Source organism: Podarcis pityusensis (assembly GCF_964106645.2).
Source record: "Podarcis pityusensis genome assembly, chromosome: 12".
Taxonomy (NCBI): domain Eukaryota; kingdom Metazoa; phylum Chordata; class Lepidosauria; order Squamata; family Lacertidae; genus Podarcis; species Podarcis pityusensis.
The window spans coordinates 20556984-20579516 of record NC_138037.1 but is presented as its reverse complement, the minus strand read 5'-3'; the positions used below and the strand labels follow the sequence as shown (position 1 = coordinate 20579516).

At 43.2% G+C, this 22533-nt stretch overlaps 1 protein-coding gene and 1 long non-coding RNA gene across 4 annotated transcripts in view; one reads left to right on the top strand and one right to left on the bottom strand.

The window, feature by feature from the left end:
- MPP7 (MAGUK p55 scaffold protein 7) overlaps positions 1–10676 on the bottom strand; it is a 76377-nt gene extending 65701 nt beyond the window's left edge. Inside the window, exon 1 of one of the 3 annotated variants that reach the window (XM_080975304.1) lies at positions 10499–10676. The gene's annotated coding sequence lies outside the window, so the exon portion shown is untranslated. The remainder of the gene's footprint in view (positions 1–10498) is intronic. The other 2 variants (XM_080975303.1, XM_080975305.1) reach the window with 2 other exon arrangements.
- Positions 1777–4293, top strand: LOC308458978. Its single transcript, XR_013977800.1, has 2 exons — positions 1777–2411; positions 4007–4293. It is a non-coding gene; the product is annotated as an uncharacterized lncRNA (long non-coding RNA).
- Positions 10677–22533: the final 11857 nt, after the last annotated feature.

The following is a 22533-nucleotide window of genomic DNA, read 5'->3' as shown; positions in this document are numbered from 1 at the left end:
AAAGAAAGCTTGTAGCTTTCATTAATTTTCCACCTCATGATATAGCCTTCTAGAGTTTACAAAGTATCAAAACTTTACAATTCAAGGCAAAAGAATACTATGTAGCTGTTTCTTGCATAAACCCTTTTCTCTCTAGTAAGGGGCATTTTACAGCTAAGAATAAACAGAGCTGCCTGTTATTTCATTGTGCACCAGTTCAACTTACACTTCTTTGACTACAGCAACTGAGAGGACAGAACATGATCATAACTACTATCAAATTCAAGAGAAAATTAGCATAAGCTGAACTATGCTACAACACAGAAGACACACATCACATTTGACTGGGCCAATCCAACACTCCATAGTACAGTGGTGCCTTGCAAGACGAAATTAATCCGTTCCGTGAGCCTCTTCGTCTTGCGGTTTTTTCCGTCTTGCGAAGCACGGCTATTAGCGGCTTAGCGGCTATTAGCGGCTTAGCGGCTATTAACGGCTTAGCGGCTTTAAGAAAAAAGAAACAAACTCGCAAGACGTTTCGTCGTGCGAAGCAAGCCCATAGGGAAATTCGTCTTGCGGAACGACTCAAAAAACGCAAAACTCTTTCGTCTAGCGAGTTTTTCATCTTGCGAAGCATTCGTCTTGCGGGGCACCACTGTACAAGGTTTCACATGTCAAATACAGGTGGTACTGTTAATTCACTGTGCATCCTATATAACAGAAGAAATCTCCCACAAATTAAAATGTTTCAAGCAATATGGCCTTGACTGCTAAAACAATACCGATGCAAAGACAAAAATCACTTGATTTTTTGTTAGCTCTACCTATTAATCCTGTTTTTCATTAGCATGTTACATTTTCATAATTATTGTATTTTATTATGTATACTGTGAATGTCAATGTATGTTTATCTAGCACCCATATATAACAGTAACAGAATTAAATTTCCAAAATAGAAGGTAGCCATGCTGTTTCAGAAGTCAATAAATTGAATGGAGCTAGATCAGAAACTCAATTCAGATGTCAAACGTAATCATAGTTTGCATTAACCATATCAAGTACCGGGGCAAACCCCAATTCACACATCTTATCCTAGCTAGCATTCTGCACTAACTGCAGCTTCCGGATCAAGTGTGAGGGAAGCTCCACATGGAGCACCTTTCAGAAATCCACTTGAAGTAACCAACACATGAACTACTGTGGCAAGACTTTCCCAGTCCAGGGGTGATCGCAGCTGTAGAACCAGTCACAGTTGGTAAAAGGCAACCTAGCAGTGCAACTGGTTAAAAACTGCTCCCTTCAGAAAATTCTGGAATATCCTAAGTATAGTTTTCCTCAGGCAAAAGACATGTGTTTCTATTATCTGCCCATGGTTCAGCATTCTTGTCCTTCAAGGCCCAAGAATTCTGGAAGGAAGCAGCAAAAGTTCAAAGACATCCAGGATACCTTGGCTATCCCAAATCTGCTGCACACCCAAGGATAACTATGTGAAGTTGCTGAACTCATTTTACATTGCAGTCCAGAATGGGATGGGCATTTATCAAATAAGCATCAAGACCACCAAGGAAAATACCTAGATCACACAAAATACATGAGACATAATATGTGCTGTCCTCAATATGGAACATTATGTATTTGGAAACTAGGTAAGTGGGGCTACAGGATAAACACAGCAGATGAAAGGTCTACAGGTAGAGATTTGTATTTCAGTTGTTGTCATGGTTACTTTTGTGTCCTAATATATGCCTTTCAACAGGGTGGATTGTTGGTCTCTCGATCTTGCATTGGAAGCAGTCAGATTCAAGGAACCAACAGCGAGATCAGGTTGAAAGCATACTTTGAGGGAAACTAGCAAAAGATACTTAGATGTGTTTGTTTTCTATCTTACTTGGCATTCTCAACTCTGTCAAGGGTGACAAAAATCATGGTTTGCCAGTTCCGATGCCACACCAAGCCATTGTTAAGCTTTGCAAAGAAAAAAGAATTAAGAATTGACATGACATCAGAATTATGCCACAGGCATAATTATACAGTTGTAAGGGTTACAAGGCAATGCATGTGAATCACTCTGAACACTCAGCAGTACTATGTAAATACTAATTATTTTAGTTATTATTAAGTAGTCAACACCATGCAGACTGCTTGAATTCAAACATCTTGTTACTCTGGCATGACCTTAAGCTGTCCTTTCAAGATTACCGTATATATTGAATCCTTGTTGATATTTTAGGACAATGTTTGGAACACAGTTACATAAATATGGACTCTATCTTTTGTTATTGCAACACATTATAATGGCAAGTCATTACTTTTCCTTGTAACATGAGGGGCACTCCCATTCAAGACAACTGGAAAAACCAGCTTCTAATTACTTTGCCAGTATTGAGAACCAGGACTTTGAAATGTTGCGCATTCCCTCTTGCTGGAATAGAGTAAGTCACATGATTATTCTTATCTTTTTTAAAAGAATAACTGTAGTTCTTTACGCAAAAAAAAAAGTAATGCACCAACAGAAGCAGCAAATCATTATTCTAATATGCATAAGGAAGGTGTATGTGATGGTCATTTACAAAAAAAACCCCATCACCATCTGATTGCATCCATACTGTCTAGTTTGGTCCATCTTTCTTCCCCTTTCCTTGTTTTTTCACAGTGCTTTCAGACAATTTTCATTTTGGGGGAAATCCATTTTTATTTTTCATAAAACTCGGTGCTTAGTTCCATCACTTGTTTACCACCAGTCCTGTAATGTTGTGGTGGGTGTAGTCTGTCAGTATTCTGGACTTCTAGATTATCCAGATTCCTCAATCTCCATTCTGATTCTTAGATTATCTTCCCCACCACACCACACCCTCTATTCATATAAATTGTCATCCAGAAGTGGGAAGGAGGTGAGTGGGTGAGTTCTAAATGGCAAACATCCCTGCCTCCCCCTTCAACTTTCATTTCATGGCTGGAAAGAAAGTAGAGGGTTACTCCATGACTGGCAGGACAGTCATGGCCATGTCTGCATCATAGGGCATGCAAGCAACTTATCCTGCAGTGAGGGAAAGAACTAGCATTGTGTAGTCATCCCCACATTTCTAAAAAAACTTGCGGTTTGGGGGGTATGGAGAGATGTTTCCAAGCAGATGGGAAAGGCTATAGCTCAAGGTTGCAATCTTAACCTCATTTGCCTGGGAGTAACTACCACTGAATTCATCAGAGCTCACTTCTGAGTAAACATAGTTAGGATTGCACTACAAGTGCTCTTAATTCAACTGCAGAAGTATGTGCACATGTGCAGAATGAGCAGTAGGGGTGAGTGGAGGACTAGTGTGGATGAGAGTGGAGAAGAAAACATACATGCCTGTTGGTGAAATTGCCCTGAAACACTACTTTTGAAGGACATTGCAAAAGAAAATCATGCATTGTATGAATACGTCACAGAAATCTGCTAACAAGAAAACTTGTATAAACTCACATTAAAAAGTTTGTGTCCAAGTACAAACTATATGCATATTTATGATAGACAGAAAACTCCCACTTCACTCTAGGAATAAATTAGGATACTGGCAAAGTTCCTTCAAATGTTGAGAAGTCTCCCCCTGCCCCCTTAGCAATAGATGTTATCATGGGCACATGAAGAACCCACCTGTTGCCCTAACCAGGCTAACAAATGAAGCAGTTCTAGATGTGCAAAAGAATCTGCTTCCTTCAATGAAATGAATGATAGTGTCAAGGGAGTTTGTATGTAAAACACTATGACCAAGGGAACAGACTATGTATATAATAAAGCAATAGGACCACCCAGTATGCACACTACTAAACTTTAACCCTCCATCAAAAAATGTTCCAAGTAGCAAACAGACACAGCAAATTCCTGTTACCACATAAGAGAAAAGTATCTAGAATATGTTTAACCTCATTTGTGAATTTTAGTGGTAAAAGTTCCTTAACCCATGTAACATCTATTAGCAGGTGAAAATACTTATGTAACATAAATTTACATGTCCTGTATTAATCTGTTCGTCTTCAAGGGTTATAGCTGTACTTTGTAACTGCAGTCTACTAGTATCTGTAAAGAAGAGCACATATGCAGAGGTGTGGAAAAGTGTGAGTTTCCCAGAAGCCAGAAGGACCAAGTACTTAGAACAGAGACCAATAACTGGAAGGCAGGGATCGGAATACAGCTCCTGGAAAGCTGCCAACTGGCCCGCAACAAAGTGCTCTTACCATTCCATCACTTTAAGTGAAAAAATGTGTGTTTGTCTCGTTTCAGTTGTCCCTCCCATTCAAAACTAAATACTTTCAGCCCATCTGGCATGAAGCTAATTGTAAAGCTATGTAAGGTGTCATTGTTGTCCCTACTGCCACCAGTCATGCCCCTTAATTTTAAGTGATGTTGACTGAGGCGAATGCAACAATTTTTGTGGCTCACATCTCCTGATAAGGCATCCTGGAAAGGAGGCATAGCCAGAAGTGGATACAAAGCAAATTCTGTACCTTGGGCTAACAGTAGGGCTGCTTCAGGATAGGCAGAATGGGGAAGTAGTAGTAAATAGGTGAAGAGATTCCTAAGAATAATTAAAGTAGTCAGGGCTACTAAACAGTGGGTAATCCAGATTTGAAAATAGATGCAACTCTTTCTGTAGAAGTGGGTTGATAATGGAATTTGTACATCAAACCAGTTAAAAGGACTGGATGAACATTTTTTCTCATCTTCAATGTTGCAGTGTTTCAGCATTTCCTATATTGCTGGATGAAATAGGTAAAGGTAAAGGTACCCCTGCCCGTACGGGCCAGTCTTGACAGACTCTAGAGTTGTGCGCTCATCTCACTCTAGAGGCCGGGAGCCAGCGCTGTCCGCAGACACTTCCGGGTCACGTGGCCAGAGTGACGAAGCTGCTCCAGCGAACCGGCACCAGAGCAGCACACGGAACGCCGTTTACCTTCCCGCTAGAAAGCAGTACCTATTTATCTACTTGCACTTAATTGTGCTTTCGAACTGCTAGGTGGGCAGGAGCTGGGACCAAACGACGGGAGCTCACCCCGCCGCGGGGATTCGAACCGCCGACCATGCAATCGGCAAGTCCTAGGCGCTGAGGTTTTACCCACAGCGCCACCCGCGTCCCTGCTGGATGAAATAACTGGATATAAATGTTTGCTGGAATGCTGTAAATTGCATGGTCAGTAGCTTAGAGATAAATGGAAAGTAAGTTAGTGTGTTCCATTCAGCAAAATTTCCTGGACCTTAAGAGGAAGTGTAAAAGGTTTTTGAACTCCTACAAAGTTACATGAGTTTCCAGAAACCTACACTTGGAGAATAAATGCATTATTAGCATATATGTGATATTAAGTAGATAGAAAATAACTATGTCATGAGAAATGCACAAACACTGCTGGAGCAGAATGCAGCCATCACCCAATGCTTATACAAGCCACTAGAGGAGAAGTTTTACCAGAACTACATGGTTTCTGTCCCCCTTACCATGTCTGTTACTCCCCCCATCCCACCCTGGATTGCAATGGAGACAGGTGACCTCAAATCCTCTCTTGGTGTTCAGACCCCGCCACCAACCTGTAAAAGTCCACTTTCAACAGAAAGACAGCTGGGAAGCAGATTATATGAAGGAGGTCACAGTTCATGCATAGGAAAGCAGCAGTGCAGATGGTGATGTTGGGCAGCTTGTTTCTTTAAAGGACCCAGGTATTATTTCACAGCACAGACCACTTACTTTACTCAAGGGAATACCAACCAGCAAATGCAATTTCCCATTAACTTCCTCTCTCCATCTGAAATACTCTTCCTGAATTATCAGAATCTAGCTCTTCAATGCTGCATAGATACATACAATTCAAAATTGAATAGATGTGTCTTGAACATCCCCATTCACGCCAAACCGATAAAGTTTTAGCTATGCATGCCCATCTTAATATAAAATGTTCTGAATCAAATGGAGATGTTGAGCTAGTAACTGTAATCAAAAGATCCTCAACACAAAGATTAGAACTATAAAAATCTTACCCCATAGTGCAAGTCATATACAGTGGTACCTCGGGTTAAGAACTTAATTCGTTCCGGAGGTCCGTTCTTAACCTGAAATTGTTCTTAACCTGAAGCACCACTTTAGCTAATGGGGCCTTCTACTGCTGCCGTGCAGCCAGAGCATGATTTCTGTTCTCACCCTGAAGCAAAGTTCTTAACCCGAGGTACTATTTCTGGGTTAGCGGAGTCTGTAACCTGAAGTGTATGTAACCCGAGGTACCACTGTATAAACAGAAAAGGGAAACAAATATATTGCAGCTTGCAGATAACTGGCAAGATCCATAGTCAATGTTACATTGACTATATTGGGGTTGCTTAGTACAAGTGTACTATTTAGTTTGGATGGAGCAAGAAGGGTGAGTGATAATACTTACCAACAGTATGCTATGCTAACAGGGCCTTTTCTCACACTTGGCCAGAAAAAAAAATGCTGGGGCATGAGGTTAAGAAGTGCTCATGGGTGAATGCCAAAATGCAATATGAGGTGGTGGTGTTAACAGGCTAACAGAAAATCACTTGAAGAGATAAAAATGAATATGACAAAGAGCTGATTAATAGCTATTACACAATCAATATAAAGTACAACGTAACCTAGTCAAATTTAATAAAGGCAACATCTGTACATGAAGTACACACACTTTGTAAGAAGAGCAAGGGTCTACAACCTGACGCCTGATATATTAACTCAAGCGGAGGCCAGTTATCCTGCTTTGTAACTTAATCATAAGCAACCAAATCCTTTAATTAATATGGAACAGAGTGAATAAAAAAGCAATTTAAAAAACCTGATATTTCAAGGCTTAATAGAATATTTCTTCTTTAAAATAAATAACCAGCTGTAAATGACATCTGCTCTTAATGCAAGGATAGTACCTTAGAATTAAACCTACAGCCCTCTTTAAGAAAGGCCCTCTTTTTTATAAGTATCTGTGTAACAAACATCAACACAACAGTCTAAATACTGTACTTATATATTACGTCTTGATATTGTGGACAAGGGGCTGGCAAATCAACACAGATGTCATCCACTGAGCCATCTGGGTAACCATAAAAAAGCAATTATTGCACTATAATCCTAACACTACTTGAAATAATTTTGAGCATCCAGTTATCTAACATTAGCAATCTTGTTCTTTTCAAAAATACTAAAAATATGAAGTATTCTCAATTGGTCTTCTCTCCCTTCGTTTTTTAAACCATTGTTTCACTAATCCACCCTAATATTGAGTAATTAAGTGGGTACAATAACACAATGCATATAATGTATTGCTATGGAAATAAAACTTGCACGCTTAAAGAAAAATACAATGTATTACATTCAAAAGTAATGTAACTATCTTTCTTCCTGTGCTTAATACACTTGATTGAATCCAGTCTAAATTATCAGACATTGAAGATGGCATTACATTAACCACATTTGAACATGATACCAAGCCACAAATTGCATTCATGGACAAGAGTTCACTTTATCATATGCATGAAGTTTTATTCTCAGTTAGGTGTGGTGTGTGTGTAAGTAAGTAGTGAAAACAAAGGACTGAAATATAGAAGATGCAAACTGTGATTATTTAGAATCTTAAACCTAATTAATTACAGAGACCATTTACAAGGAACAGTTGATGTTGTTTGCATCTTTCTATCTTGAAAGACAATGGAGTGTGCTTCCGGGGGGTAACGTCAAATCGCTCAGTTAGCAGCACCAAAGTGCCCACATGTGCTAGAATTAAATTTCTCAGTAAATTGTGATTCAACCATTTCACACTGGAGTCTTGCTCTGAAGTTCCTTGGTTCAAGAATGCTCATTTTAAGGTCAAACTGAGACTCTAGATTGAAACTGCTATATTACAATATATCAAAAAGTTTGATTCTGTCACCTGCAACCTGAATCAAGTTAATGTATTTTATTCAAGAGAAACCTAGTCATTTATAAATAGTAATTTATAATTTTGCCACAACCCGTTCAGCAGATCTTAATAAAACCTGAATATTCTTCATAGGTTAATTCACTGGAAAGTTCTTTAAATAAACTTCTGAGTACACCTCTCAGATGTGATGGCCTATATTAGACTCATGGGATTAGATACATAGCATAACACCACACAGTAATTTAGTCACAAAAGTATGCCTCTCACAAGTCTTATGACTTATGAAGTTGTCAGACTTTCCAGAAATTTTGGCCTAGGTTTAACAAAGAAATATACAGCTACCGTACTACTATTTAGTTATGTTTTTGCACTACCACACCACATGCTATTTTCAATTTGATTTTAACATGTAAAAATTCTTCAGTTGTGAACAAAATGGGGCAGGGCAGTTTAAAATTAAATTAAAACCTTCCCTGTGGAAGTTTTTTTTGTTTGTTTTTTTAAATAATATTCCTGATGATGCTTGAAAAATTCAATTAAAGAAACCTTAAAAATCATACTTGTATATTAATTGATTCATACAAATTTATGTAGATTAAACAACACTAGTTCTGAAAAAAGAGGCATACTATCATTTTTTACATCATGCAGGTAACTATCAAACCAGGCACCAAATATAAAAAAGCTATCCCTCAGGGTGATAGAAGTCTCCAACACACATGGAGTTGTACTTATGTGAGTAAGGCATGAATTATTATTTTTAAACCTGCTCCTTGTTGATCAAAGTCTTTCAAACAATTTAAAAAGCTGTTTGATCAACTAAATACTGCAACTCAAGAAGTTATTCGGGAATTCAAAGATGCAATCTCAACTTAACAGTGGAAGAAGTCCCATGCTCTTAGAAATCATGGTTCACTCTGATCTGTCAGAATCAATCACTTCTTAACCATATACTGAACTCCTTTTGAAGATGACCATGTTGTACATCTCAATCTGCTAATATTCCATTGCTAACTTTCAAGGGCTGCCCAACACACCATGATATGAACCTGAGTTCAGTCTACAGACTGGCAGCAGCTATCCAGGGTTTCAGGTAGGGCCTCTCCCAATCCAGCCTGGAGAGGCCAGGGATCATACCTGCGAGCTTCTGGGTGCAAGGCATGTCCTCTACCACTGAGCCATGACCCAGGTTCAGTGTATACTGCAGTGGTTAGGAGCAGAAACGAAACTCCAGAAAGCGCCCCAGCTAGTAGACCGTTCAGTTCAAATTATATCTTTCAGCTGCCAAAATCCCCTTCCCATCTGTGATATGAAGATAATGGTATTTTTAAAATGCTTTATTTATTGTTTGTGACTACTTTCATTATGTTACTTTTTTCATGTTGTAAGCCGTCTTGAACATGGTTTGAACTGTGGAAAGGCAGCATGCAAATAAAATTATTTGTAATACTGGCCTATCTTGCTTGGCAAGTGTAACAAGGAATGTAAAGCAGATCTGAGCATGAATGCTTTCCCCTCACGTGTGGAAAGAAACACCCACCTTTCCAGTGAGCAGTCACTGCCTCACCCTACACCCCTAGAATTAGATAACAAGGATTGTAAAGCAAATTCGACCTGCCAATACCTTTCATTTCATAAAGAGTATCTGTTGGGTCCATAGTACAATCAGGAATGTAACTCCACTCCAGTTAAATCCAGAAACCTTACTCCAACTCTACACAAAACCCCAAGCTGGAGCAAGCAAGAGGGGAGGACGCTGAGGGTACTTATTTCACTTGTGAATCACTTCCCATAAAACTGTCCCAAAGCAATGATGAACAGGGCATTGCAACACAGGAACCAAGTCCCAGCATTGGCCTTCCAAACAGGGGACCAGACCTGGAGATGCCCAGGATTGAAGCAGGGACCTTATGCATGCAAAGCAGGCGCTCTCCTACTGCTCCCGCAAAAGATCCCTGTTTCTGAGGCAGACTCAGAGGCTCCCTTTACATAACCGCCTCCCCACCTGGCAGCTCCGCACACCTTCGCCAGGAGGATGCAAGAAGTGGGGCGGGGGGGGGCGGCGCTTCCACACCCAGCGCCCTTAACCCCCCCCCCGCGGACTCGAGAGACAGCTTCTTCTGCCACGAGGAAGGAGAGGCGTGAGATAGGAAACAACACGCGTCTCTCTCTCTCCCTGCACGGCATTCCCACGACCAGCAGGTCCCTCACCTTCGGGGGAAAGCGACAACCGCGCGCGGACTTTTACTAGGGGTTGGTAAGCACCCGCGGAACACGGCACGCTGTGGTTGTTGCTTTCCGACTTCCGAGGACAAACACGCCTGTGGGAGGGAGGGAGGGAGGCGGCGGTTGAGCTCTGTTCACCTGCTCCCAACCGTCCCAACCGCCGCCCGCTCACGCGCCAGGGGGACGCTCCGTCCGTCAGTCAAGGGAGCAGCTTACTTCTCTCTCTCTCTCTCTCTCACCCGAGCCCCGCCCCGCCGCCAAGTCCGTCCGCCGAGCAGCGCAACCCCATCTGCCCGCCGCGCGCCCAGCACCAGCCTCTCTCCCCTCAGGGCAAAAGCGAAAGCGCGGAGGGAGGGAGAAGAATCCCACCCGAATCTCCGGCGACAGACCTCCTCGTTACCTCAGCGCCCAACGGCGCCCCTTTCGCTCCGGGGGCCGCCGCGACAGTTCCGCAGCCCCTTATTCATTCGTCGCGCCGCTCGGTGCCCGTCGGGTTGGGCTGCCCAGGCGGAGCCAAACCGCCAAAAGCAACCCCTCCCCCTGAGAAAAGAGGAGGAGCTCCGGGACAGGGGAGAGAGAGAGAGAGAGAGAGAGAGAGAGAGAGAGAGAGAGAGAGAGTAGGAGGGGCGTGGCGCCTTCCCTGCCCCGCCCCGCGGTTCAGGCCAGCGCCGCTCTGATTGGCCGCGGTAGGTGTTCTCCCCGCCTTGCGTAGCGCGGCCGCCTCATTGGCTGGGGAAAGAAGCGCAAAGCTGGCCCCTGATTGACTGCCGCGCGACGCCTGGAGGCTGTCACGTGAGGCTAGGTGGGGAGTCGCTGTTAGCAAGGTCCGCTAGGCAGATCCGCGGGCGTGTTTGGCCTCTTGTTCCCAGGTGGTCTCTAAGCGGGAGGTGGGGGACGGGGCAGCTGCGAATTCTGTTTCTTGACGCATTTTTCCTTGCTTGCTTCTCCCTGAGCCGCCTCCTGAGATGAGCGCATCAGTCAAGAACCCTGTTGAATCTGGAAGGAGGCGCACGCTTGGATGCCCTGATGCAGCTGCGGCTGGGAGGCTGCACATACCACCTCCCAGGAAAAACACAAGACTAGGAACCTGGCCCCGCCCATCAGCCAGTGGAGCATCTGTTCCTATGCTTGCTTCTCTCCCGGTCCCAGTTCCGTTTGTATCATACCCAGCTCCAGTCCCTTCCAGAAAGGAAGTTGAGGCAACCGCTTCAGGTGGCAGGATCCACAGGGGAAGCAGACCCGCCCCCCCCCCACGCGCTTCCTGATGTACATCTTCACTTATCCCTCCAATGGCAGCAAGGCGTGGGGTGCCATTTTGTGGTTCACCTCAGGCACCCAAATGTTTTGGGCCGGCCTGGATTAAATCTATAATATTGCAAAAGCCTCCTTTTTTGGATGAGCTTTTTCTCAAGCCGTCTTGCATCTGATTTGAAAAGCTAAGCCAGGTGCATCTGAGACAACTGTTGCACATGCACAGATGGCTGCTTCATTGGAGTTTGGGGCAGAGGAGTGTTGTAGGTGAAAGGTGGCAAATGGAGTAATGCACATCTGGTGAGGACATCTCTGCCCCCTCTTTGGTGTGTGCAGGAACTTATGAATGCAACATCAAACACAGCAGGGAGGCAATAGCTTGGCTGCATTTTAAGCCATGCATATGTACATAGCCTTAAATCACAACTTGTGCCTCCACCACTGGCCACCTTTGCACCTGCCTCTGGTTGGTGGATCAGTCAATCAATAAATAAAAAAGAGAGGTTTTAATGATAAAATAGACCCTGTAAGCATGACTGCAGTCAGGATTTATGTTGGGGGGCAGGTTTTATGTTGGGGCGGACAGAACCTCAGCTGAGTACAGTCATACCTCAGGTTACAGACGCTTCAGGTTGCGTTTTTCGGGTTACAGACGTGCCGAAACCCGGAAGTACCGGAATGGGTTCTGGGTTTCAGCGGTCACGCATGAGCAGATGCACTAAATTGCGCTTTGCGCATGCGCAGAAGCGCCGAATCACAACCTGCTTGTGCGTAGACACGGCGTTGTGGGTTGTGAACGCTGCAGGTTGTGAACATGCCTCCTGCACAGATCACGTTCACAACCTGAGTGTCCACTGCATTTTTATTGATTTACTTGATTTAGGGGGAGCAGCTGCCCCCCTGGCTATGCTCATGCCTGTAGGTATGACTGCCCTGCTCCTCCTGGTCTAATAAAAAAATAGGTGCTTTCAGCATTCTAGCCGTGCTCGCCTTCATAGGCATTGTTATGAGATGGCCCAGGAGACTGAGCCCCAGGTCTTTGGCACCTCAGGTCTTGGGCCCTGGATATCCTGTTCTGTTTCCTACTTTTTTCTAAATGTAAAATCAACTTGATTTGCTATCATGCTATTTAATGTTGGTGAGCAATAAATGGATCAAGGTCTACAAGCAGATCAGGGGACAATTTGTGGCAAGAGTTTCTTACTCTCAATTGTTTAACAATGCAGCAAAAACCAATTCCCTTGACTGCTGAAATAAAGCAAGCTTTGGAGACAAAACCAGGCATGGACTTTTGTGTGGAGTTCAGGTTCTGAAAACAAATTCATGGGTTAAGCCTGCAGTCAGAAGCATCCTGTACCTTTAAGTGTGTGTCATCCCACCCCACCCACTATTTTGCACCTGGTTGCAGTTGGTGGACTTCCAGGGTTTAGTAAAAACCACAGTAGATCCTACAAGCCTGAAATCTGCCTGCCCTGCTGGTTGCCAAAAATAGGATAGCTAAAAAAAAAATGTTGGGCAAGAGTTTCTGCAACATTCCTGTGTGTAGAGGAAGCCCAGTGCTAATGAGGGGATTTGTGGGCTCTAGAACAAACATGCCAGTTCCCAATTCAGGGTGAAATCCTTATTAAATTAATGCTTATTAAATAAACCATGCTCCCCACCCTACACACAACCTGGGTCCTTGTCACAATGACCACATTTGCATATAACACTAAGACATACCATGGCAAATGCACAGACTTCCAAAGAGAAAATTGTAGCTGCTTTGCTTCTTGTTGGTCCTTTTTAGCTCAGCATGGTGCAACACCTAAGCCAAGTGTCATTTGAACCCAGCATCTTATTTCAGCTCTCTCCTCCTTAACCACAGTCTGCAGCCTGGGTTTGTTCCCATGCCTGTGGAATGAAACAGATGTACCAGGGAGAACTGTTCCCTGTTTCCTTTTCCTGTCCAGCGATGAACATTCTAAAATATTCCAAAGATTCTGTGTGCTGTCTTCCGGCAGCCTAATTGCAATACACCAAGGGAAATATGTTTGATGCTTTAAATCGGCCCTGGTCCTTTAGGGATAAGACAGCTTAAAATATAATAATGTGTCAAACCCATTGAAAAGGTTTTTTTTCTTAAAAGAGAGATGAAAATGTGTCTCATATGAGGTGGGAGCAAACTCTTCTATTATAATATTTTTAGAAGTACATTCCCAACTGATCAAGAGTGGTAGTCAACTAAGTTTTACTCAAGAGTAGACCCACTGGAATTAATGAATGTGACCAACTTTAGTCCAGTAATTTCGGTGACTATACCTTCGTTGAACACCACTCTGGGAAGAAGACTAGCAGGACTGCTTTTGTGTTAACGGCAACTTAACTTTCAAAAGCCACCAGATCAAACTTCCACAGCACAACACTGAGTATTGCCCAGAGGCTAATAATGCAGATAAAGCTGCAGTTGAACACATAGGGCCAGAGGCATGCCATTTTAGTGTCAACCTCACAATGTTTGGGGAGGGGAATTTTTCTGACTTTTTCCTTAAGCCCACTAGTTGTGCAGTTTCATTCATTCATTCATTTTTTAAGAAAGTAGTAGAATTGTGGAATCAGAGAATTGTAGAGCTGAAAGGGGCCTCAGGAGTCACCTAGTCCACTGTGCAAGAATCTTTTGCTCAACGTGGGGCTCGAACCCACAAACCTGAGATGAAGAGTCTTATGATCTGCTGATGGAGCTATCCCAGAAGGGTAGATCTCAGCGAAGCATAGTAGGTTACTCAATGTGTATATAGATGTAAAAAAAAAAGGTATTCCCAACATATTTGGGGCTATATACCCCTTATTTGAGGGAGTAATTCAAAGGGGGTTGTTGTTAAGAAGTGGTGCCAAGCTTTGTATTTCTCTTGTAACTACATAGGTTAAGTAACAGTTCCCCTTGAGAAGGGCAGTGTCGCCTGAAATGTGATAGGACTGTAGGTACTGTATTATTTTATTTCATAAGTCTTCCTTGTATCTTGAATACTGAGCTTTATACTACTAAGTTCCACTGCAAAACAATTGTTCAATGTAGCATCAATTAGGCCACTAGCAGGGAACAAATCTACCCAACAGGTGATTTGAGAAGGAGGCCTTATCCACATTTAACTTTCCCCCCACCCTCTCCATGCAGAGGTTTGTGCTTTAATGCTCCTTGTTGGAGCCCTTTCCTCCCCCCCCTCCCCTTTCCCTACTGAAATCTGTTATTCAAAGCTGAATCGGAGCAAACGTCAATCCGGGTTTTCCACAACTTGACGTTTGCTCTGACTGAGCTTTCAAGAGCGGGTTTTTGCAGGGAAAACTCCAGAGCAAAAAATAAAAATAAGAATTGGGGGTGCATGGGCACAGACCTGGAAGGAGCAGAAGAAAGGTGCGGAAAAGACCCAAGCCTCTTCAGTGTATGTGAATTATCTAATAATCAGTTTTTCTTCAATAGCACCATTATTTTTTAGAACCAAGAGTTTTGTACTTACCCTTATTATGAATATATGTTTATGTGTTGCACATTTTCAGCGCCATGCTTTTTAAATATTCATATGTTTTATTCATTATTAATTTAAGACGATCAAGTAGCTGTCAGAACAATTAGCTGATTTACTGCAGGCTGAAATTCTTTCATTCACTAGAGGCAATAAAATTCCACCAATTTGAGTTTCTTTTCAAAAGCTAGCATGCTGGACTGCACTAAATGAGTGCTATATTTCTAAGCATGGAAATGGAGGATTGCGATCAAAAGGCTGATACACATTTTAAATAGGACTCTTGATACCCAGTGCACGGCCTGGAGCGTGCCTTGCTAGGCATAGAATTGCAGCTCTGGCAGAAAGATTTGTCTTGCCCATAGTCCGTAGACTGGGTACACGACATGCATTTAAAGAACATTCTGAGCCCCCTCCAAAGAACTTGTTTGTTAAGAGTGCTAGTAATTGTATCTCTGTGAGTGGTAAACTACAGTTCCCAGGATTCATTTGGGGTGGAAATGTGCTTTAAAATGTGTGTTCTCTAATTAATTAATTACTTAGTTACTTACCTAGGTTGTAGGAAGACCAAGTATGTGACATGTGCAGCCCTGAATTCATATCTTAATATAGGTAAAGGTAAAGGGACCCCTGACCATTAGGTCCAGTCGTGGACGACTCTGGGGTTGCGGCGCTCATCTCGCTTTATTGGCTGAGGGAGCCGGCGTACAGCTTCTGGGTCATGTGGCCAGCATGACTAAACCACTTCTGGAGAACCAGAGAAATGCCGTTTACCTTCCCGCCGGAGCGGTACCTATTTATCCACTTGCACTTTGACGTGCTTTCGAACTGCTAGGTTGGCAGGAGCAGGGACCGAGCAATGGGAGCTCACCCCGTGGCGGGGATTCAAACTGCCCACCTTCTGAACGGCAAGTCCTAGGCTCTGTGGTTTAAACCACAAACGCCACCTGCATTCAGACCTAAGCCTTGGGAGTCTCTTTTAGCCTTGGGAGTCTCTTTTTCACATCCTGAGAGTAGTACCTTAAAACCTTGCATTTCTTTGCAACGTTGACTGTCCCACTGTTCTTTCACTTGCAGCTGATGCCTAGGCAGACCAGCTGAAAAAGCTCTGTTTTGACAGCAGGCATGGGCATAGATCTGTAATGTAACGGATTGCTTATTTTGTAATATGGTCGGTGATGGATGGCTGAAGCATGCCAGTGATATTTTTCTAGAAAAAGAGGTGTCGGACCTCAACATGAACACCTCCCTTGTTCTCTTATAATAGCAAAGGTGCCCACCTGAGAGGTGCCGGAACTGAGTTCCAGCGAGTTCCAGTTGAAAAAAAGCCCTGGGTGTGCCTGAAAGCCATTTAGCAATGGGAAACCTATGACTTCCCCAGAGGATGATGAACTACAGTTCCTATTACAGTGATATCTCGGGTTACAGACGCTTCAAGTTACAGATGCTTCAGGTTACAGACTCCGCTAACCCAGAAATAGTACCTCGGGTTAAGAACTTTGCTTCAGGATGAGAACAGAAATCATGCTCCGGTGGCGCGGCGGCAGCGAGAGGCCTCTGTAGCTAAAGTGGTACCTCAGGTTAAGAACAGTTTCAGGTTAAGAACAGACCTCCAGAACGAATTAAGTTCTTAACCCAAGGTACCACTGTATCCCTAAGATGACCATGCTGCCTAGGGCTTATGAGAGTTGGAGCTCGACAGCATGAGGTCCCCATCCCTACCACACCTTGCAACCTGGAACCTGTGCCTCTAATCCTTGACTTGAAAGCTCAGATGCTAAGGCATTATAAAGATTCAGTGTTTGGGACCCAACCTATATTTAACAGACAACAGACCTCAACCTATGTTTAACAGACTTCAGACAGTATTTAAGTAGTTTGCAGAACAATAAATGCAGTACAGTACAAAATAAATAGATAACCAACAATGGAACCAAAAAACTGCAAACAATGCCATGCAATATTAAACAGAACTACAATGAAAAGCAGTAAAGCAATACAACGCCCCCCAAAAAACATAGCAGTTCATTTTGAAATGTATTTAGAGCCAGGGATTCCTTCCTTCTTGCCAAGGCATATCCTGACTCACAAAATGCACATACCCCTCTAGCACAAGCACCCCACACCCAAATTCTGCCATTACATCTATACAAATTATATAATGCCTACTCATTCAATATCAGCCATCCCACTGAACTCGCACACCAAGCACATCATTTACTCCAATATCTCCCACCCAGTCACCAGCCACCACGATGACCATTCAGTCCACTTCCATGCCACAAATTGTATTGCAGGAACACCAAGGAGAAAACGAAGCCGTTCACTGCCAGTGTAGTATAAATAAAGCCATCAGTCACACAGATGTACTGCTCCAGAGAGCACTCTGCTTCTCGCCCAGGGTGGAACTGCACACACCCCTCCCTGGTCCTCCGTCCGCTCACCAAGAAGTGCCCTCAGTCAGGTCAACCCACAGAAGAGGTACTCTTAATAAAAATGAAAATGGAGGTCACCCCCATCACTATTCTCAGCATTGCTGGTTTTGTAGCTCTCTGACTAGACGGTAGTCGTCATCAACAGCTGGTTCCACTCACTTCCTCAACAAGATGACTCCCAGGTCCGCCAGGACTATCAGGGAGTGAAGAGAAGAAGTATGCTTAGATTTCTCTTCCCGTTCCCCCCTCAGTCTAGAAGCTTTAATGTCAATTAGTTTCGGAGGCCCTGCTTAAGTAAATGGCTGTGGCATACATGAGCCATGAAACAGGTTTATTTTCCTCAAGTTATGAATGTAGCTGCTGAAGAATTGTTAAGAAAGAAAAGTTGCCTTTATAATACATTGCCCAGCAGTTGGAGCAACTGTATCTGGGGACACATTATAAAGAACTTTGCTGCTTTAGCAAGAGATACAGCTACGCTCACCTCACCTGGTTCTGCCGCCACACTGCCATCACAGGCGAGGCTCATTGCAGGGAACTTAATGGACCCTCATGAAAATCCTCAAAGGTCTTTCTGTGACTCTCACAGACGGAGATCAAGCTGTCAGCAGGCAAATGTTTACCCTGGTATCACAAGGATTATTTTACAGTCTCAGCATGCTTAAATTCTGAAGTCAGTGGGACTTAAGCATGCATAGCTCTGGATAGGATTGCAGCAAGCGCTGTAAATAAGGTAGGGGGGATTCTGTCATATGAAGAATTTCCTGTTTCCAGAGTGCGGCCTGTTTCTAATCTGTTGTAAGGTTCTGCCGAGCTCTGAAATGTTTTATTATTTTTCTGCAGAGATAAAGTTCTAGTCCTCTTAACCTCCTGACTCTGATGCTCTGGCAGAGCATAACTGAGATTCTTGCATAATTAAACAGTGGGCTCTCAGGTGACACTCACACTGTTCAAGTGTATTCTTCAGGCTTTCGACTTGCAGCCTGGATCGGTTTACATCTGCATGGCTGCTGAGAGAAGGGTTTTCCGAGGTCACAAGGGAGGGGGAACAACCTCTTGGAAAAGAAAGTGCTTAACCAAAGACTCCTTACTGTTGCAGTTCAGACTCCAGATGTGAAGTCAGTGGTTGAGCAGGGGGGGACAGGAATGCTTAGAAAACAGCTATGCATATACCAGAGGAATAAGGGCCTGTGAGAGGGGTGAGAGAGGCAATAAGCAGAAGCTTTGTTTCAAAATATCTGATAGTAAATGCATAACTTAAAGGGCTGTGCTCTTTAACAAAATAAATAAACAAAAGCTGTTGCAGGAGAGGGAAGTTTTCATAAGGACTGTTGCATACAGGAAAGGGGGTTAACCATTGCTTTCCCCCCTAAAAAAATAATCTTTAGGAGTACTCTCATTTTGACACAATAAAACCACCATTTTATAGTTCAAATCGGGGAAAATAAATACAGTAAATGGACAAAAGTACAAAGATTCACAAAATGATTAGGGATACGCATACCCCTGCGTCCCCCCAGAAAGAAAGTACTGGGGTTAACTATTTCCTCTCGCCATGATCTCGATGAGAATCCCCCTTCTCAATGGTGGCTGTTTGGTCCTAGCAAGCTCCTTGGGAGGCGGGTGAATTTTCATCAGGATTGCATTAGCAGGGCAGGAGAGCCGGTGTGGTGTAGTGGTTAAGAGCGGTAGTCTTGTAATTTGGTGAACTGGGTTCGCGTCTCTGCTCCTCCACACGCAGCTGCTGGGTGACCTTGGGCTAGTCACACTTCTCTGAAGTCTCTCAGCCTCACTCACCTCACAGAGTGTTTGTTGTGGGGGAGGAAGGGAAAGGAGAATGTTGGCCGCTTTGAGACTCCTTCGGGTAGTGATAAAGCGCGATATCAAATCCAAACTCTTCTTCTCTTCTTAACCTCCTACCCATGGCCATGCACCATGGTCCCATTGTAAATTGGAGGAGGTGGTACATGGGAGTAGCCAAGCGGGAGCAGGGGAGTAGTTACCCCCCTAAATCAATCAATATACAGTGGTACCTCAGGTTAAGTACTTAATTCGTTCCGGAGGTCCGTACTTAACCTGAAACTGTTCTTAACCTGAAGCACCACTTTAGCTAATGGGGCCTAATGCTGTTGCTGCGCCGCCGGAGCACGATTTCTGTTCTCATCCGGAAGCAAAGTTCTTAACCTGAAGCACTATTTCTGGGTTAGCGGAGTCTGTAACCTGAAGCGTATGTAACCTGAGGTACCACTGTAAATCTGAGGTTCTTCCCCCTTAACAAAAATCCTGGCTACGCTCATGGGGCGGTACCTATTAACAGTTTCAAAACGGACACATTTCATGCCCTGTATAGCTTGCTTCTATGGTTTCAGCCTTATGCGCACTTACTTTACGATACCGAACTCAGTAGGACCTCTGGATAAATATGCATAGGATTGCATAGATGTTACTGTTTTCATGCATGCATAAAGATATATTCAACATTATGTATTTTATGCAGCACTGCTGGTTATGTGTATAACGTTTACCTTGCAAAATAAGAAAAGAGAGGCCTTACACTATAGAGTTTGACCATGGGGAGTGAATGTGATGAATACGTGGGTATTCTGATGTGGATAAATACTAAAGGTTTAACAAAGGGCATCACAGGAAACGTGGATTTTGTGGAGAGATGTCAATGGACACTTGGTTTTCAAATTCTTTGCCATACAACTGCAGCAATAGATGTATATCTAGAGCAGAGGTCTGCAACCTTTAAGACAAAAAGAGCCACTTGGACCCGTTTCCAAAGGAAAAAAACTGGGAGCTGCAAAACTCGTCATTATAAAAATAACTTTTTTGTCACTTTTTAAAATTATTTCTTTGTTTGACCCCTCAGAATTACTCCTCCTCATAGAAATAAACGTTAAATTAACAAGTTACCTTTTTGTGTGTGTGTGTTCTTCACTCCCCTTCAAAACAGTGACCAGCGTACATGCCCCCTTTCAATGCAGTGACCAGCGTACATGCCCCTTACAATGTAGCGGGCGGGCGGGCGGGCGGGAAGGTGACGTCGGGACAGTGCGTGACTAATGCACGCACCGCCCCCATGCGACGTCACAGCCAGTACAGCGCCCGCCACAGTGGGGAGTGTCGGGGCGCACAATGCGCCTCCTCCCCTCACTAGTATCCGCCCCGGAGCCACGGCAAAGGTGTAAAAGAGCCACATGCAGCTCCGGAGCCGCGGGTTGCAGACCCCTGATCTAGAGTGTCGGCATGCCTGGGACCCCACCCAGACCACTTTCTCTAGGTGCTGAGTGGTTGGCCATTGCTGAGTCTCATAATCCAAGCAGATGTTTGCCAATAGTTAACAGATTATGGACAAGACTTTATCCTGAAAACGTAAGTAATCATGCTACCACATCTTTTCAGAATGTTTTGTGTCTCGTATGGATTTACTAACCTTAGCAAGAGAGCTCCTGAGCTCTCTGTAGAGCCTACCTTATTGCAGAGGGTTATGCATTTCCATGAATATTAACTGGAAGATTTTATAAGATTCTTTAACAGCAACCCATCCGAGCAATTTATTTTTAAAAAATAAGTGTGAAGAACGATCTTTTTTTTTTAAAAAAATCATTTTTTATTAAGGTTTTAAACAAAGAAAAAAGAAAAACAACACACACACACAAAAAAACAATACAAAATTTTACAATAAAAACACAAAACATAACAATTAAAAACAAACTCTCTTTTCCATTCCCAATTTTAAATTACTTATTTTCTGGACTTCCTCATACCTCCCTCTTTTGTATTCCAATCTGCGTTATTTGTCCAGCAGTTTCTTTTCCACTTTTTTGAACCCAATCTTTAATTTAATAAAATATTAAAATATATAACTTCAACTTTTTTTTTTAAACATAATCCTTGTTCTTAATGTCATATACCTTTAATTTTTTCCCTTTTATTATCAAATTTCCATTTCTTTAAACATCTTTAATCTTGATCTTTAATCTTAATCTATCCTTACTTTAACCTGTATAGCTGGAAACCACTTATTTTCAATCCAACATCACTCTAACATTCCTTAATTTTGCAGTATTTCTGAAGATAGTCTTTGAATTTCTTCCAGTCTTCCTCCATCGACTCTTCTCCCTGGTCCCGGATTCTGCCAGTCATTTCCGCCAATTCCATATAGTCCATAAGTTTCATCTGCCATTCCTCCAGTGTGGGAAGTTCTTGTGTCTTCCAATACTTTGCGATGAGTATTCTTGCTGCTGTTGTTGCATACATAAAGAAAGTTCTATCCTTCTTTAACACCATTTGGCCCACTATGCCCAGGAGAAAGGCCTCTGGTTTCTTGGGAAAGGTATACTTAAATACCTTTTTTAATTCATTATATATCTTTTCCCAGAAAGCCTTAATCTTTGGGCACGTCCACCAAAGGTGAACGATCTTTTAAAACGGTCATCTGTAAAGGAGCAGACTTTAATACTTTACTGGCATTAATATCCTGATCCCAAGATTTGACTCAAGCAGCATAATCCCCCATGGAGGCTCCACCAAAATTAATGAATGAACTGCAAGAGAAGGTTGTGCAGCTTGTTTTGATGAAGCTTGCATAAAATTTCACATCTTAATTAGTGTGGGGTGGGGAGGGGTGCAATTTGGGGGGTTTTTTGGTTTTTGCCTTGGGTTGTAGGTTCATGACTGAACAAGTTCTGAATTTAAGTCTCCAGGGCAAATGTATCCAGCATGGTGCCCTCTGTATTTTTCATAATACAACAACCCCCACAATCCCTGGCCACTGGCCATGCTGGCTAGGGCTGATAGGAGTTGAAGTCCGACGGGATTTTGAAGCTGCAACGTCAGCTGCTCTTGTTCTAAGGCCAACCAATGGACCAGACAATGGCTCTCAACCCTCAGCCACCTCCATGAATCAAGAAAGTATTCACTGACCCTGCAGCAAAGACTGAGCAGAGTGGAAATTTGCCTGACTTGGATAAAGAACACAAACAAGACCTCCTCCTTGATCATATCAAAGGTCCATCTAGCCTTTCCTCAGTGACCAATCAGATGCCTCAAGGAAGCCAACAAGCAGGACTCAAAGGCAAGAGCCTTCCCTTGTCCTTTGCTCCCAGCCAACTGGTATCCATTGTCAAGCTGTCTCTGAAGCTGGAGGCTGCATATAGCCATATTGACTTCCAGCCTTTGATAGACTTACTCTCCACAAATTGGTTTTCCAATCCCCTTTTAAAACTACCGTATCTAACCTC